Raw genomic sequence first — 13,336 nt, 5'->3', positions numbered from 1 at the left:
ACTGAGTCAGGATAGAGGAGAACAACAAGCACGAAGCGTGTGCCAGTGTTTTGGCAGAAATAATATGTGTATTTTTTTTTTTTTTTTTTTAAATGTGGGAAGCTTGTCTGCATAGTTGTGGTGTTTGTTTGCCCTCCATCTACTGTTGTTGCACTGAGGCTCTTTGTATGACCTCTAGGTGGCAGTGGTGTGCCTGACTCAGACTTCCTCTATTTCATAACAGATTCCAGGTTCTCTGTTTATACATTCCTATTTTGGGAAACCTATTTTGACCTTTGTAAACATCATACTTCCGACTCTTCGGCGGTTACATGTGTGTGTCAGATAGCCAATCCCGGCATCTTATTATGTGTGACTGTGAGCGTGTGTACGTGCGTGTGTCCAACTTAATTGGATTTACAATGTAGTCATATATGAACGTAATGTCTGGAGACAGATTTGCGTTTGTCAGTCTGTTTCCACCACAGTAACCCACTGATCTGTTGCTGTGGATCACTGTCTCATTCAATTACTGGATGGTACCTGGTTGAAACACACACACATTCACACACTGTGATAAACAACTTAAAAAAGCAAACAAGTCCGTGTTCGCTTTATTAAGAATGGAGAATAGAGATGTTAAGTCACAGAATTTGATGACGGCAATGCTGTAAAAATATTTTATTTGTATATAGTTAATCCATATTGTACATTTAAATCTTATATGATTTATAAAAATAAAAACAATAAGGAACTCTGGAGGAAGATAAAAACAACTTTACAGTAAGTGTTCAGTACTTTAAGGATTAAATAACAATAAGTAAAGTCTGTCAGTAAACACAAACGGTGCCTTTACTCTCCATTTGACATAATCTAAACAGAATCTTATCTGCAGGACAGACATCACAATGTGAGATCTGTGTTGACTTAAGCTCCCAGAAGTCCCAGAAAAAGAGTTACCACTTTAATTACAGGCAAGAAGTCTTTTAATTCTCAGTTCTATACTTTTGTTGGTGATAAGAGTCGATCCTCAGTTTGTTTGCAGACACAATTAGGATTTAGGCAGAGGCCTGTATCAGTGACTCTCAGAGAGAGCAGCAAAAAGCCCTGTTAGTCTACTTAAAGCTACAAGTCCAAGATGCCCTAAGTTATACTGATAGGCGTCTTAACTTAATTCTGCCCTCAGTATCTTGTCTACTTTGACTGAAGGATTTCATAGAATATCTTGGAGTACATTAACCCCATGCAAACAGCGACCATGCGTGCAGTTCACAGCCTTAAAGCCCATAAGGAATACTTTGTAGTTAGTATATTAGCCTATATTAGCTAACGAAATTGGAACCAATTAGTTTAAAGCCAGTGTAAAAAGGTGTGGAAATAAGATGTTTTTTCTCTCTCTGTTGTCTTGAAGCTGGACACATCCAATGTTTGTCTCTTCATCTTCATACATGATGTTACTTTGTCTGCAGAAGATAACCTGGAAACACAAAAATTAAGAGTCTCTGTCAGGGCTGACGGACATCACCTTTACATTAGCACAAGAAAAAGTGATACAAGGACACAGACATTAGAGCCAAATGGGCCAAACTATCATGGAACCACACAGTGTCTGCCTTCAGTCAGGAAAGTTACAGTCACCATTGCACCAATTATCTGTAGGAGTTAAACAGACCCCTGTCAAATTTTATCTACAAAAGAAAAAAATAGGTTGTGTTCTTATAGAATAGAATAGAATAGAATAGAATAGAATAGAATAGAATGCAAATGCCATATCACCTCTTGTCTTAAACTCAAGGAATGAATCAGTTTCAAATATGTGAGGCCTCATTAAATACCAGGGGTAGATTGTAACTCATTCTGTATGTTAAGACAATCGTTTTGCTGAAATGATCCACAGTTTGACCATATTTAATATATATTTCTGCTTTCAAAGTCTTATCTAGTTTCTTGACCTGACAATCATAAACATTTATATTGTGGCAAAGATTGAATCTTCCTGTACGTTACAACACTAAACTTTAGTCGTCAGTGTTTTCTTTTACCAGAAGTTGAACATATTTCTTTTCTTTTCCTCTTGTTTATTGTTCTGTATTTTCCTTTCATATTTGTACCATCCTCCTCTACTTCCTCTTCATGACCTCAGAGGCCTCCCCTCCATCTCCTTAACCATTGTTTTCCTCCTCATTCATATTCATCTCCCCTACTTAAAACTTTACTCTTCTAGAGCCAATGCAATTTTGAGATTTTCATCTGATATTATTTTCACCAAGTATTTGATTTTTGATTTGAGTTTTGTTTTATTGGCTGTGATGTAGGTATTGTTTTATTGACTTCTTTTTGTTCAAGGATTTGACCAGTTTTTATTTGGTTTTTGGAGTTACAGAATCTGAAACAGGCACGATGAAAGACTGCATGACATTAGTACTTATTATTACTACATTTTAGTCATGTACACCTTCACTGTCACATTTGCTAGACCCACAGCAGAACTTTGTAATGAAAGAGAAAAACATAAATGATGCTGATTTTAGATCTTGTCTGTTTTAGGTGTTCTAGTTTGAGTTGCATTATCCATTGTTGTTTACATTTACTATTCATGCTTTTGATTAAATTATTATTTTTCGTTAATAGTTTTTAGTTTCCATCAACTCAAATAGCATCCATCTTTTCTTCTTCTGAGGTGTTCTCAACTCACCCACCACCTCCACCTGTTCACCACAGCCTGTAGCCCTCACCCCCCCACCCCACATTCTCCTTCCTCCCTCCTCCCTATATGAAATGTTGACCCTGCGGCTGGTAACTCCTGGTACTGGGGCTGCCTTCCAAGCTGAATGGACCCGGAGCATTGGGTAGCCAGGCTGTGTGTGTGTCTGTGTGTGTGTGTTGGGTCACGGCGTGGGGATTAGGTGTATGTGACTGATTGAGGGTGACAGCGGCCCTAGCATTAGGGGCCCTGTGGCAGATTTCATAGGCCTGTTTTAGACACACTAAGCTGGATTTACCCGCAGCAGTGTGTCAGCAGTGATACAGCCTGCCTGGACCTCCTACGCAACACACACACACACACACACAGGCACACATACGTAGACCCCTATCACCTTTGACCTTACCTATTTCTATTAACCCTGTATTTTTAAAAGTCTAAACCTTCTACCTGTTTATTTCTGTCATTTTGCGCGACAGTAAAGAGAATCTGTAAAGCTGGATCGAAAACCAACATTTAAATGTACCTCTGTCTTAACAGTTTAACGTGACGTGCAGGTAAAATAACACTTCAAAGAACTGAAGATGAAGTTCAGGAGACACGTATTGCCCTTTTCACTCGCTGAATTTTTATTAGGATGAACAGATTTAATTTTTTTCTGGTAAGAAAATGTAACTGAGAAAACTGCAAACTTTTATTAATGTAATTTTCTATGTAATGTACACTAGTCTCCAACCGTCTGATAATTTACAAAGCCAAACATCACACCTTCACCACATTAAGAGGAAGTTGGACTCACACAGAAAAAGGATAAAGAATTTTAGTCCTACATTCTGCTCTTGCATAGTATGTATAGTAGTATCAAAACAAGTTCATTAATAATTCATGAATAGGTATAGATTTAAAGTTTTGGTTAGATCAGGAGTTTTTGCAGTGATGCACCATTAACTGACAGCAAAGCGTGTTTCTCTGAATGGATTTGGGAGAGATGCTTCAGGTACAGGTACATCAAATGTGTTACTTGTAACATATCCAGAGGTATGAAGTAACAAAGTACAATTAATTGGTTACCTTACTTAAGTAGAAATTTTGGTTATCTATTCTTTACCGGAGTAATTATTTTTCAGCCAACTTCTTACTACTACTCCTTACATTTTCACGCAATTATCTGTACTTTCCACTCCTTACATTTTAAAAATAGCCTTGTTACTCCTTTTTCATTTCGGCTTGTTTTCATTCCGGCTTGTCATTGTTCACATAAAAAAAAAAAAAAACCTTTCCAGATGAATCGCGCCATCCCGATAGAGTGAATTTGATTGCGGTTTGATGAAAAGTATAAACATGCCATTCCGACACCCTATTGGTTTGTATGCAATCCATCACACCTGAGTTTTTGCACCATTGCAATATTTATAGGCAACTAGTCATCATATCTTTCGCTCGATGAAACATGTTAATGCTCATTGGTACACATATATGGTTCTTGAATACATTTGAATTGGACTAAAATGCCTTCATTTTCAATGGGCATATATGTGGCTGAAACAGGTAGATTAGTGCATCCCATTTTTGTCAACATTAACATTTTAATATAACATTATAGCCATTATGGCCTTTAGAAAAATGTGTTTTGGGGAGGTGGGGTCGTGCACCGTAGGACCCTGTGGCGCAGCCTAAACTTTTGTCCTGATGGCATTTTTTTCCCTTTACATTTATTTTTATACTTTAAGTAGTTTTTAAACCCTAGTATCTGTACTTCTACCTGAGTAATGAATGTGAATACTTTTGACACCTCTGAACGTATCTGCCAGTGCAATGTCTGTTATTGCTCTCACAAGGGGGTTTATTTGTAGTTAGTGTGCTTGCTGTCTTGCTCATGATAAAGACTGAACATACAGTATGAAGGAATTGTACAATTTTTATGTGACTCTCTTACATGGTTGATCGATCAAAGTTGATCGCAATAAAGAGTGTCCAGTTTGATATGAGACTCCTTGAAATTCTACTAAGTCTTCTGCATCTGACAAAACTTTTCACCCATACCTTCTCCCCAGTGAAGTTGCATAAAGTGTGTACTGCAGTAGGCCGTATGTGTGGTCACTTGGTGTGTCTTAACATAAGGGGTATGTGAGGCCAAACAAACACATGCACAAGTATTGATGATCAAGTATGAGGTTGTATGCTCTATGAATGGTTAATTACCCACCATTGTATATGTGTGTATGTTTGTGTGTGTGCACCGGTGTGTGTGTTTGCTCCCAGATCTCTGTTACAGCCCGTCCATTGTGAAGGAGAGTGTTGAGCAAGATCCTGACCCACCGGTGGGTACTAATCAGACACATTCCTCAGGATTAAACGGCCAATTAACAATAAGAGAACCATTGTGGCCCAGTCTCCTCGTGCGTCACCGTTAAAGGGTTTTGTGTGCGTGTACGTGTGGCAGTGTGTGTGTGTGTGTGTGTGTGTGTGTGTGTGTGTGACTGTGTGACTGTGTGTGTGACTCTGTGTGTGACTGTGTGTGTGAGTGCATGTGCTATTGTGTGCAAGATTTCTCTTTGCATATTCCACTTCTATGCACCACTCTTTAATTTTAACACAAATCTTTTGCTTATTATGATGCTGAACTGTGTGTAATGTAAAACTCATACAGTAAGAGATGTCACAGAATAGTTCCTGCATTTGTTGGTTGTGTGTTTGACACAGCGGTTTTAATGATGCTATCAATCTTGAGTTTATAATGGAAACAGTGGCAATTCACCATGGCCATTTACATAGCTCTACAAATAATAGAATTTAGTTTTATTTGTCATTTATTTATGTTTATTTGCGTGCATTTCACATAGAGCAGATGTTAAAGGTAAAAAAAAAAAAAACTGAATTAAACTGCCTGTAATATGTGATGTACTGTTACATGTATTTGGTGTTTCTTTTAGTTACTGATTGTGCATGTTGTAAAAAAAAAAAAATCTGCTCTGGTGGATAATCTATTCTATTCTATTCTATTCCAGTCTAGTCTAGTCTAGTCTAGTCTTTTGCATCTGTGTGCTACTGTGTGTGTTACTCTTCTGTCTTCATTAACAGTGTGTGTGTGTGTGTGTGTGTGTGTGTGTGTGTGTGTGTGTGTGTGTGTGTGTGCATGTGTGTAAGTGCAGGGTGGGTATATGCATCAGTGTGGCACGTGTCGGAGTGTGGCTACGGATTAGTGAGGCTCAGGGCCTGTTGCTCCACTTCCATGATTACTACTGCTGTCTACTGCCATATGGGGTGGTGACTGGGGGGTGCAGCTGGGGGTAATGGGCACAAGCTACTGTACCACGCTACATGCACACCACCACAAACATACACACACATGCTGTGAGACCACATGTCCAGGAGGTTTTACACATACAGTCAAATATATTCACATGTACAGTCCCTTATTAGACAGAGCATATGAAACAAAGCATGAATACACACACAGTAGGAGCTTTGTTTTGTGTAAGTTGAACTTGTTCATAAATCTGCTTGGTTCAATGATGTGGCACCTATTTTACAGCTCAAAGATGCATCATCATTAGCTGAATTAGATGATTTTATTTAGTCCACTATATGTACATTATAATACAGTATAATCTCTTTAACCATTACTGTTTTTATACTTATAGGTGTTTGACATGTTAAATCACGAATGAATGATTGAAGCCTGTACAAACTAATAACATTTCATATATTAAGGTACACATTTCTCTATTAACTATCTATAAACTGTGTATTTGCAAAAAAAAATAATGAATCCTTTATATGTATACATAGTGGTAGCATAGTGGCTCTTTATTGGTCATCATAAATGACTTAAACAATAAATGTCTGATAATGTTCTCCAACTAAAAGGCCATTAATTAATAGTTTTCCCTCAATAACCTCCTCATTACTGTAAATTAATTGCAGTTAAAGTCTGTATAAGGTGATAATATTGAGCAAAGCATATTAACATTGCAATTCATATGTATAATTCATGTAATTCATTTTACTATCAACAAGCAGTATTTAAAAAAACTGTTAATGGCATAGTAGTTGTAGAATATGGTCATAGCAGAGTCGGGAAGTCATTATTTAGTGCTTTATGATTACTAATAAACAGCTAGTAGACTATAACATGTATGTTCATATACAACTGGTTAACTTGCAACATGCATCTCATATAAAGTTCTACCATACAACAACTACCGTAAATAATTATTATTGTCTCATAAATGATCAATGAATAATTCTTAAATTAACAACAAATGACGTATCTGTACATTTTAGTACAGACGGATATGTCGTGTAATGTACAAAACATTTAGATTACTTTTAGTGATTAGAATTAAACATGCTCAAGTTTGATCAAAGTCTGGAGATGATGAAACAAATCTGTAATTGCCCAGCTTATCTAGTGTATAAGTATGAGGCCATGAACAGGTGTTGACTTGTTAAACCCCCAGACGCTGGTCAAGGAGGGGGCTAAGTGATGACAGCGCACACAAACACATCATCGGACCCCACCTGCTGTTGTCTGCAGAGGATTAGAGATCTGTCTACCCTCACATCACAGCAGGACACACACATGCTCATAGCAGAGGGTCCGAAGTCTGTGAAATTGATCAAGACGGTGGACAGACATTATTTACAGATGTACTGCTGGTCACACTGATGCACCCTGTTGTGTCGCACACACTCAGGACTCTGTGGAAACCATTCATCCAGTCCCACGTAAAGGCAGAGGGTTCATTGTACACTTGAATGAGTAACTGTTTCTACAGAATTTGAAGTGAATTATGAACTGATATGCTTTTCAGAGAAACTATTTTTTCCTTTAGAAATCAACATTTCATCCTGGTAAAGCGAGCTGCACATACCTATGTTAATATGTCTAAAAGAATCATTTTATAAAAAGTGTTTACAACTAATAGAAGTGATTGAAACACACTGAAATGTTCTTAGTTCTATTTTCTCCAGACACAAATATATACATAAGTAATTTATGAAATTTGGAGGAGAATAATTTTAATTTTAGAACCATCAGCTTGTTTCTGATTTTTGAGCATGGTGGGTCATATCTATTAAGTGTTTTTTGTTTGTTTTTTTTAGGAGGAACTTGTATTCAGCATAAGTTATTGCTACAGATCAAAACATTTTAGTCTAAACTAATCTGTGGTGCCTTTCCCAGCTGGGCTTTCAAAGTACGTAAAACTCAACAATAACATGAATCCCGGTTCTTTCAGATGATTGTCCTTTTTGTTTCTCCCTACTGTCACATTGAGCTTTTTAAGGTCTTGATCTTAATTTTTGAAGTACCTTGAGATGATTATTTACCACAACTGGCACTATATAAATAAAACTGCACTGAACTGACATAAATGCAAATGCAATAACAGCAGGACAAAATGCAAAAACTAAATTCTGATAGATGTTCAGTAGACACAGAGAGTTACTCTGGACAACACGGCTGTCTTTAGGAAATGTTACAGATTCTGTTTCCAGTCAAAATCCAGTTTGAGTTCACTTAACACAAACAGAGAGCACAGTTTGTCTGCCTGAGGATCTATGTAAAGGCACATTACTGTATTCAGCCTTTTAATCATATAAATTTGTACAATAAGTAATATAACAATTATGCATATTAACAATAATTAAATCAAATCATCTTACTGTTTAACTTATGTTTATACTATCAGGATGTCTGAACACATGACCAGTTTAATAAGATTTCTGTCGACTGAACATATTTATTAGCACAATATGAGCTATAATATAAGTGTGAAGTCATTATTAATATAAAGTTACACAGCTAATGTTTTCCATTATTGAATAACACATTTCTGTCACACTACTATATCCTATATCTATAACGGACTCTATAGGTTGTAGACTAGTTACGTATTATATAGGCGACTGCGGTCAGTTTATTTTTAGACTTCTGCCCAAATCCTACTAAACATGAACACGCACATGCCCATCCAGACACTTAGACATACTAATGGCATGTGATGGCCATCCAGCAGCAGAGACATTTAATGTAACCTGTGTGCTGTATGGGGCCTTATTTCATATGGTCCATTGTGTTAGATGGAGGAGGAGGAGGAGGAGCACTGCACAGAGTGACACATGGTCCGGCCCGGACTCCCACAGAGTAATCCTCACATCAATTTAATAAGGAGTTAACACACACTGACCTCAATAACCACACACTGCACCCCCCCACCCACCCCCCACCACACACACACACACACGCACACACACACACACACACTGCTGCAATTCTGTGGCAGTACACATTGGTATGAAAACATATAAAACACAGAATCAATCCACTGATAGTAGTCAGACTATAAACATTTGGGTTTAGATGTTTAAAAAAATGTAGATTCATTAACAAGGCCATCTAAAAACTCAGACTACAGTGCGTCTGCCTCAATGCCCCTCCCATACCCCCCCTTATCCATCTGCCTCTCTCTCTTCTTCGTCTTCTTCTGAATACCTCTTCCATGTTTTATCCTCACTATGGTTTCCCACTGCTACCCCACCCCTCTTGTAACTTTCCACCCAGTTTCCTCCAGTAACAATTTCAACCTCCACCAGCCCACCCAGTGCTCAACACCACACACTGTCCTGTCCTCCTATAACACACACACACACACACACACACACACACACACACACACACACACACACATACACACACCTCTTTGGCCTTCTCTGTTGAACACAGCTCCTTCCCAGCCCATTATGTTCCGTTTACCTTATCAATAATAATCGATCCACTTCTGCACGGACGGTCCTGCTCTCTGTCCCTGTGAAACAAGCGCTCGGTTCTCTCCATCCACCCTTCCTCTGTCAATCTGGCCACAAACCCCTCTTTCCTCCCTTTATCCCGAGGTAAGATACTTACTTTTCAGATAAAGCATATTATGATAAATCGGCTGAACTCTGTGCGTGTGTGTGTGAGTGTGTATGCCTGAGGGTGTAACTGTCACACACACATACACCATAAGCACACATCGTGTACACATAGACAAAAACTACAGCATGTGTATCGAACAACATGATGTCAGAAGTACTTATCAACTGAAAAAGTGAGTGTGTGTGCAAGGTGTGTGTTTAAAGGGGAGGGGTCTTTTAGGGTGTGATATACTTTAATTTTAAGCAATCAATAACAAAGTTATCTCTTTGTTTTATATTATCACACACACAAATAAATCTGTTTTTTATCAAACAGGAGGCCATAGGCTGATTTCCCAGCCATCTGAACAACAAAGGATTCTGGGAATTTTTTTTTTTTTTTTTTGCAAAATGGCATGACTAACTTTTTGAACTGGCTCTCATTTGGAGCTTTGATTTCAACATCAAATTGGTTTACAATCCTTTTCATTTTTAATCTTTCTGAAAGGTCAGAACCATACAACAGACTGATGAAAAATTAAATATCATTCAGTTATGTGTGTAATGACCAAAAACATGAAGAAGACATATAGTTTTCCTTTTTTCTTTTGAGAACTGTAATTATTGAAAACAATTCAGTTAACTCTCTCCCTCTCAGTTATTTGAATGATGCATGAATACACATTTGCCAATGAAACTGAATGACAGAAATAACACAGCATATGGGCCAACATTGTCTGATGAAGTGGGATGGAAGTTAAGGTCAACAAGGGGAATAAAAGAGTTTGGAGAAAATGAAAACTAAATGAAAATACAATGTCTGTGTTTGCCTGTGGGACGTGTATGCGTGCTTGTTTCAAAATGGGAGGTTTATGAAATGCTTTGTGTGCATTTGTGTGTATTTTTGTGTGTGTTAGTGGTGGTGTGTGAGTGTGTAGGAGTATAGATTAGATGTACTAAGCCTCTTATGTGCTGGTTGTCCTTAATTTGCTCCTGCTCTGGGTCCTAGTGCGTCCAAACTAACAGCAGTTCTTCAACAATTTCCACACAAACAACCCAGAAACATCACATGTCATGCAACAATCACATCCATGTCTTGGTCTTAAAGAGCATTAATATAGAGGTTAGTTCTTAGTAATAGCTTGGGCATAAAGTATATTTAATTGTATTGTGTATTCTAAAAAATGACGTAGATGAGTTAGTTTATCCTCAGTGTTGATGACCATATTTATTAATTTATTGTAGCAAAATCATGTAGATCAATCGTTAAGTAATATTTTGACCTTAGAAAATAAAACCACTGATAAAGATTAGATGGAAAAACTTCTATCCTATCTCTATAGGAACTGAGGTATATGCTTATTGGACATAGAGCAAAGTTAGGCTGCCATTACAATTAATATAGAAAGTATGTTGCAGCAATATTAGCACAACAACATGCCTTAAGGTTTCCCTATTAACTGATAACATATCCCTCCCTGAAATAAATAGTAATAAGAAAAAATGTTTTGCCTTTAAAGGTTTTTTGTTGTTGTTGTTGTATTGCTTTTTTCCAATAGCATAAGATGACTTGATCATTTTTATCTGTCTGTAGACTTTTCATATTTGCCCAGTCCAGCCTAATTTCCCATCCTTGTGTTCTTTTAAGCCTAGGTGACTAGTTAATAGTCACCAGTGACTAAAAGCATCTACTGTTCTAAAATGTTTAATAACTTCTGAACCACTTATCCTATCAATATATGTAAATAATCCAGGTAAAATGCAGTTTCTCAGCTTTTCATTGTCATCAGATATGACCTTTTTGGATATTCAGAGGCTGTGAATGTGGAAACGTGCCATCCTTTGTAACACTGATTCACCTATAAAACCCATCTAGTTTGATAAATAACAGTGAGTGCAGATGCTTGTTTTTACATTCGGTTAATGATACTTTTAGATGGAAAAAGTAACTTTTCCTAAATTTTCTCTGTTTTGATATAGCTAATAAGCTTTAAATTTACTTTCTGATTTTATGATGATCAGTAAATTAAATACAGGAAAATATTTGCTTTTCACCAAACAATTCAGAAGGTAAAATAAAATACTGTTGCCCATAAAATTTTAATAATTTAATTTTCAGACACATTCCTCTTTTTATTCCTATTTATACACATCAATAATCACTGTTGACCATGTGCAGTGAGTCCCAATTACACTTTATCTATCGAGAATAAATCACATTGTTACAATCATTTCTTGTGAAGACGTAAAAATATTTTATTCCAACTTTATGGGCAATAGTGAAAAAAAAAAAAAGGAATAATTTGGATATCACCACAAAAAGGTCTGTAAGGGTTAAATAGCTACATGCAAAGTTGATAGCTCAGTTCCAGACAATAACACAAGTGGTTATAGCTGTAGTTTGGCATAAGATAAATGTCTTAATTTGGCTGTTTCTTAACCAACACTGAATTATGGTAAATTATTGCAAAATGCATGTCTAGCATTAAAAAGACGATAATTAAGGATTAACTTCGTTGAACAAATAAAAGTAAACAGGAAGAGGGGGAGCAGGTGCACACTCTGCGCGTGCACAGTAGTGTCGCGCGTGCTCTAAGGCGTAAGATGTGAGGTCTCTGACTCTTCCCGCCGTTTTCGTTTTTTCCCCCAACCAGTCGGAGGTCCGGATACATTTATGTTGTCCGACTCCCCCTGTCTTCTAGTTTAACATACCGCTGGACAGTGTAGTTTGGACAAACAGTAAACAAACAAACAAACAAACAAACAAACAAATGCGTACCTGGATGCGGAACAGGTGATGCGTCCACCGGAGACAGGAGGTTATCCACGCGCCAAAGACAGGCCCGGTACACCGAACACACACACACCTCAGCAGGTGAAGACATTTTATTTGAGATTTACAAACGTTGAAACACGCTGGTAAAGTCTCCGTGTCGCTCTGTGTGTGTCTTTATATCTCCGCTTTGGCTTTACAGAGCTAGATAAACCCCTTATACAGTTTGGGCTACATGGGTCTGTGTGTGTGCGTGTATGTGTGTGTGTGTGTGGATTTTAAACTATAAGAAATCCGATTCAATTAACAAGCGCAGAGAATCGGCTTTGGACACTGTGGAATTGTCTCGCCGCAAAGGATGGCACAGGCCTACCGGAGAGAGGGGACGCAGCTCGGTCTGCGGACGCTCCGGTGAGGCCTTTGCGACAGAGACGCACCAAAAACCACCGAACATAACGGAATGAATAATGATGTCCGCGAATTACACAGAATTTAGGCTATTTATTATTACAATAGACAAAACCTCAAAGCAAATGGGATTTAGCCTATAATAACCACGGGTAGTTTAATTTCCTATTTAGTCTTTATTTGACTATTTGCCTGTTTAATTTTTTAATTTTAGTTTATCTTTTCTTTTTAGAATTTTACTCAAGAAACCCACTGTTGCTCATAAATTGTAAGGATTTTGTTTTCCGACAGATCCCTCTTTATATTTCTATTTTTTCGCATCAGTAATCACCTTTGACCAGGTAAAATGTCCCAGTTACACATAATCTAAGGTAAACCTAGGTAAAATGTAGGTACAACTATTCCAGCATTATGGGCAACAGTGTATTTCAAAACTTAGAGTTGGCTTATATATGAGCAGTTCTAATTATCTATGTAATCTATACGTTTTTATATGTATAAAATGATTATGACTCCATCCTGTATAAATGGCCTACATTAGCTTCACACAGAGAAGCGTAGTGTAGCAACAA

At 37.4% G+C, this 13,336-nt stretch overlaps 1 long non-coding RNA gene across 1 annotated transcript; it reads right to left on the bottom strand.

The window, feature by feature from the left end:
- Positions 1-645: 645 nt before the first annotated feature.
- Positions 646-12,624, bottom strand: LOC115431296 (uncharacterized). The gene is made up of 2 exons (XR_003937071.1): positions 12,363-12,624; positions 646-1,456 (listed from the first exon to the last, which is right to left on the bottom strand). It is a non-coding gene; the product is annotated as an uncharacterized LOC115431296 (long non-coding RNA).
- Between the last annotated feature and the right edge of the window lie 712 nt (positions 12,625-13,336).

This window comes from Sphaeramia orbicularis, chromosome 13, assembly GCF_902148855.1.
Source record: "Sphaeramia orbicularis chromosome 13, fSphaOr1.1, whole genome shotgun sequence".
NCBI classification, from domain to species: domain Eukaryota; kingdom Metazoa; phylum Chordata; class Actinopteri; order Kurtiformes; family Apogonidae; genus Sphaeramia; species Sphaeramia orbicularis.
Note: the sequence above shows the minus strand (reverse complement) of the source record. Positions and strands in the feature narration are given on the sequence as shown.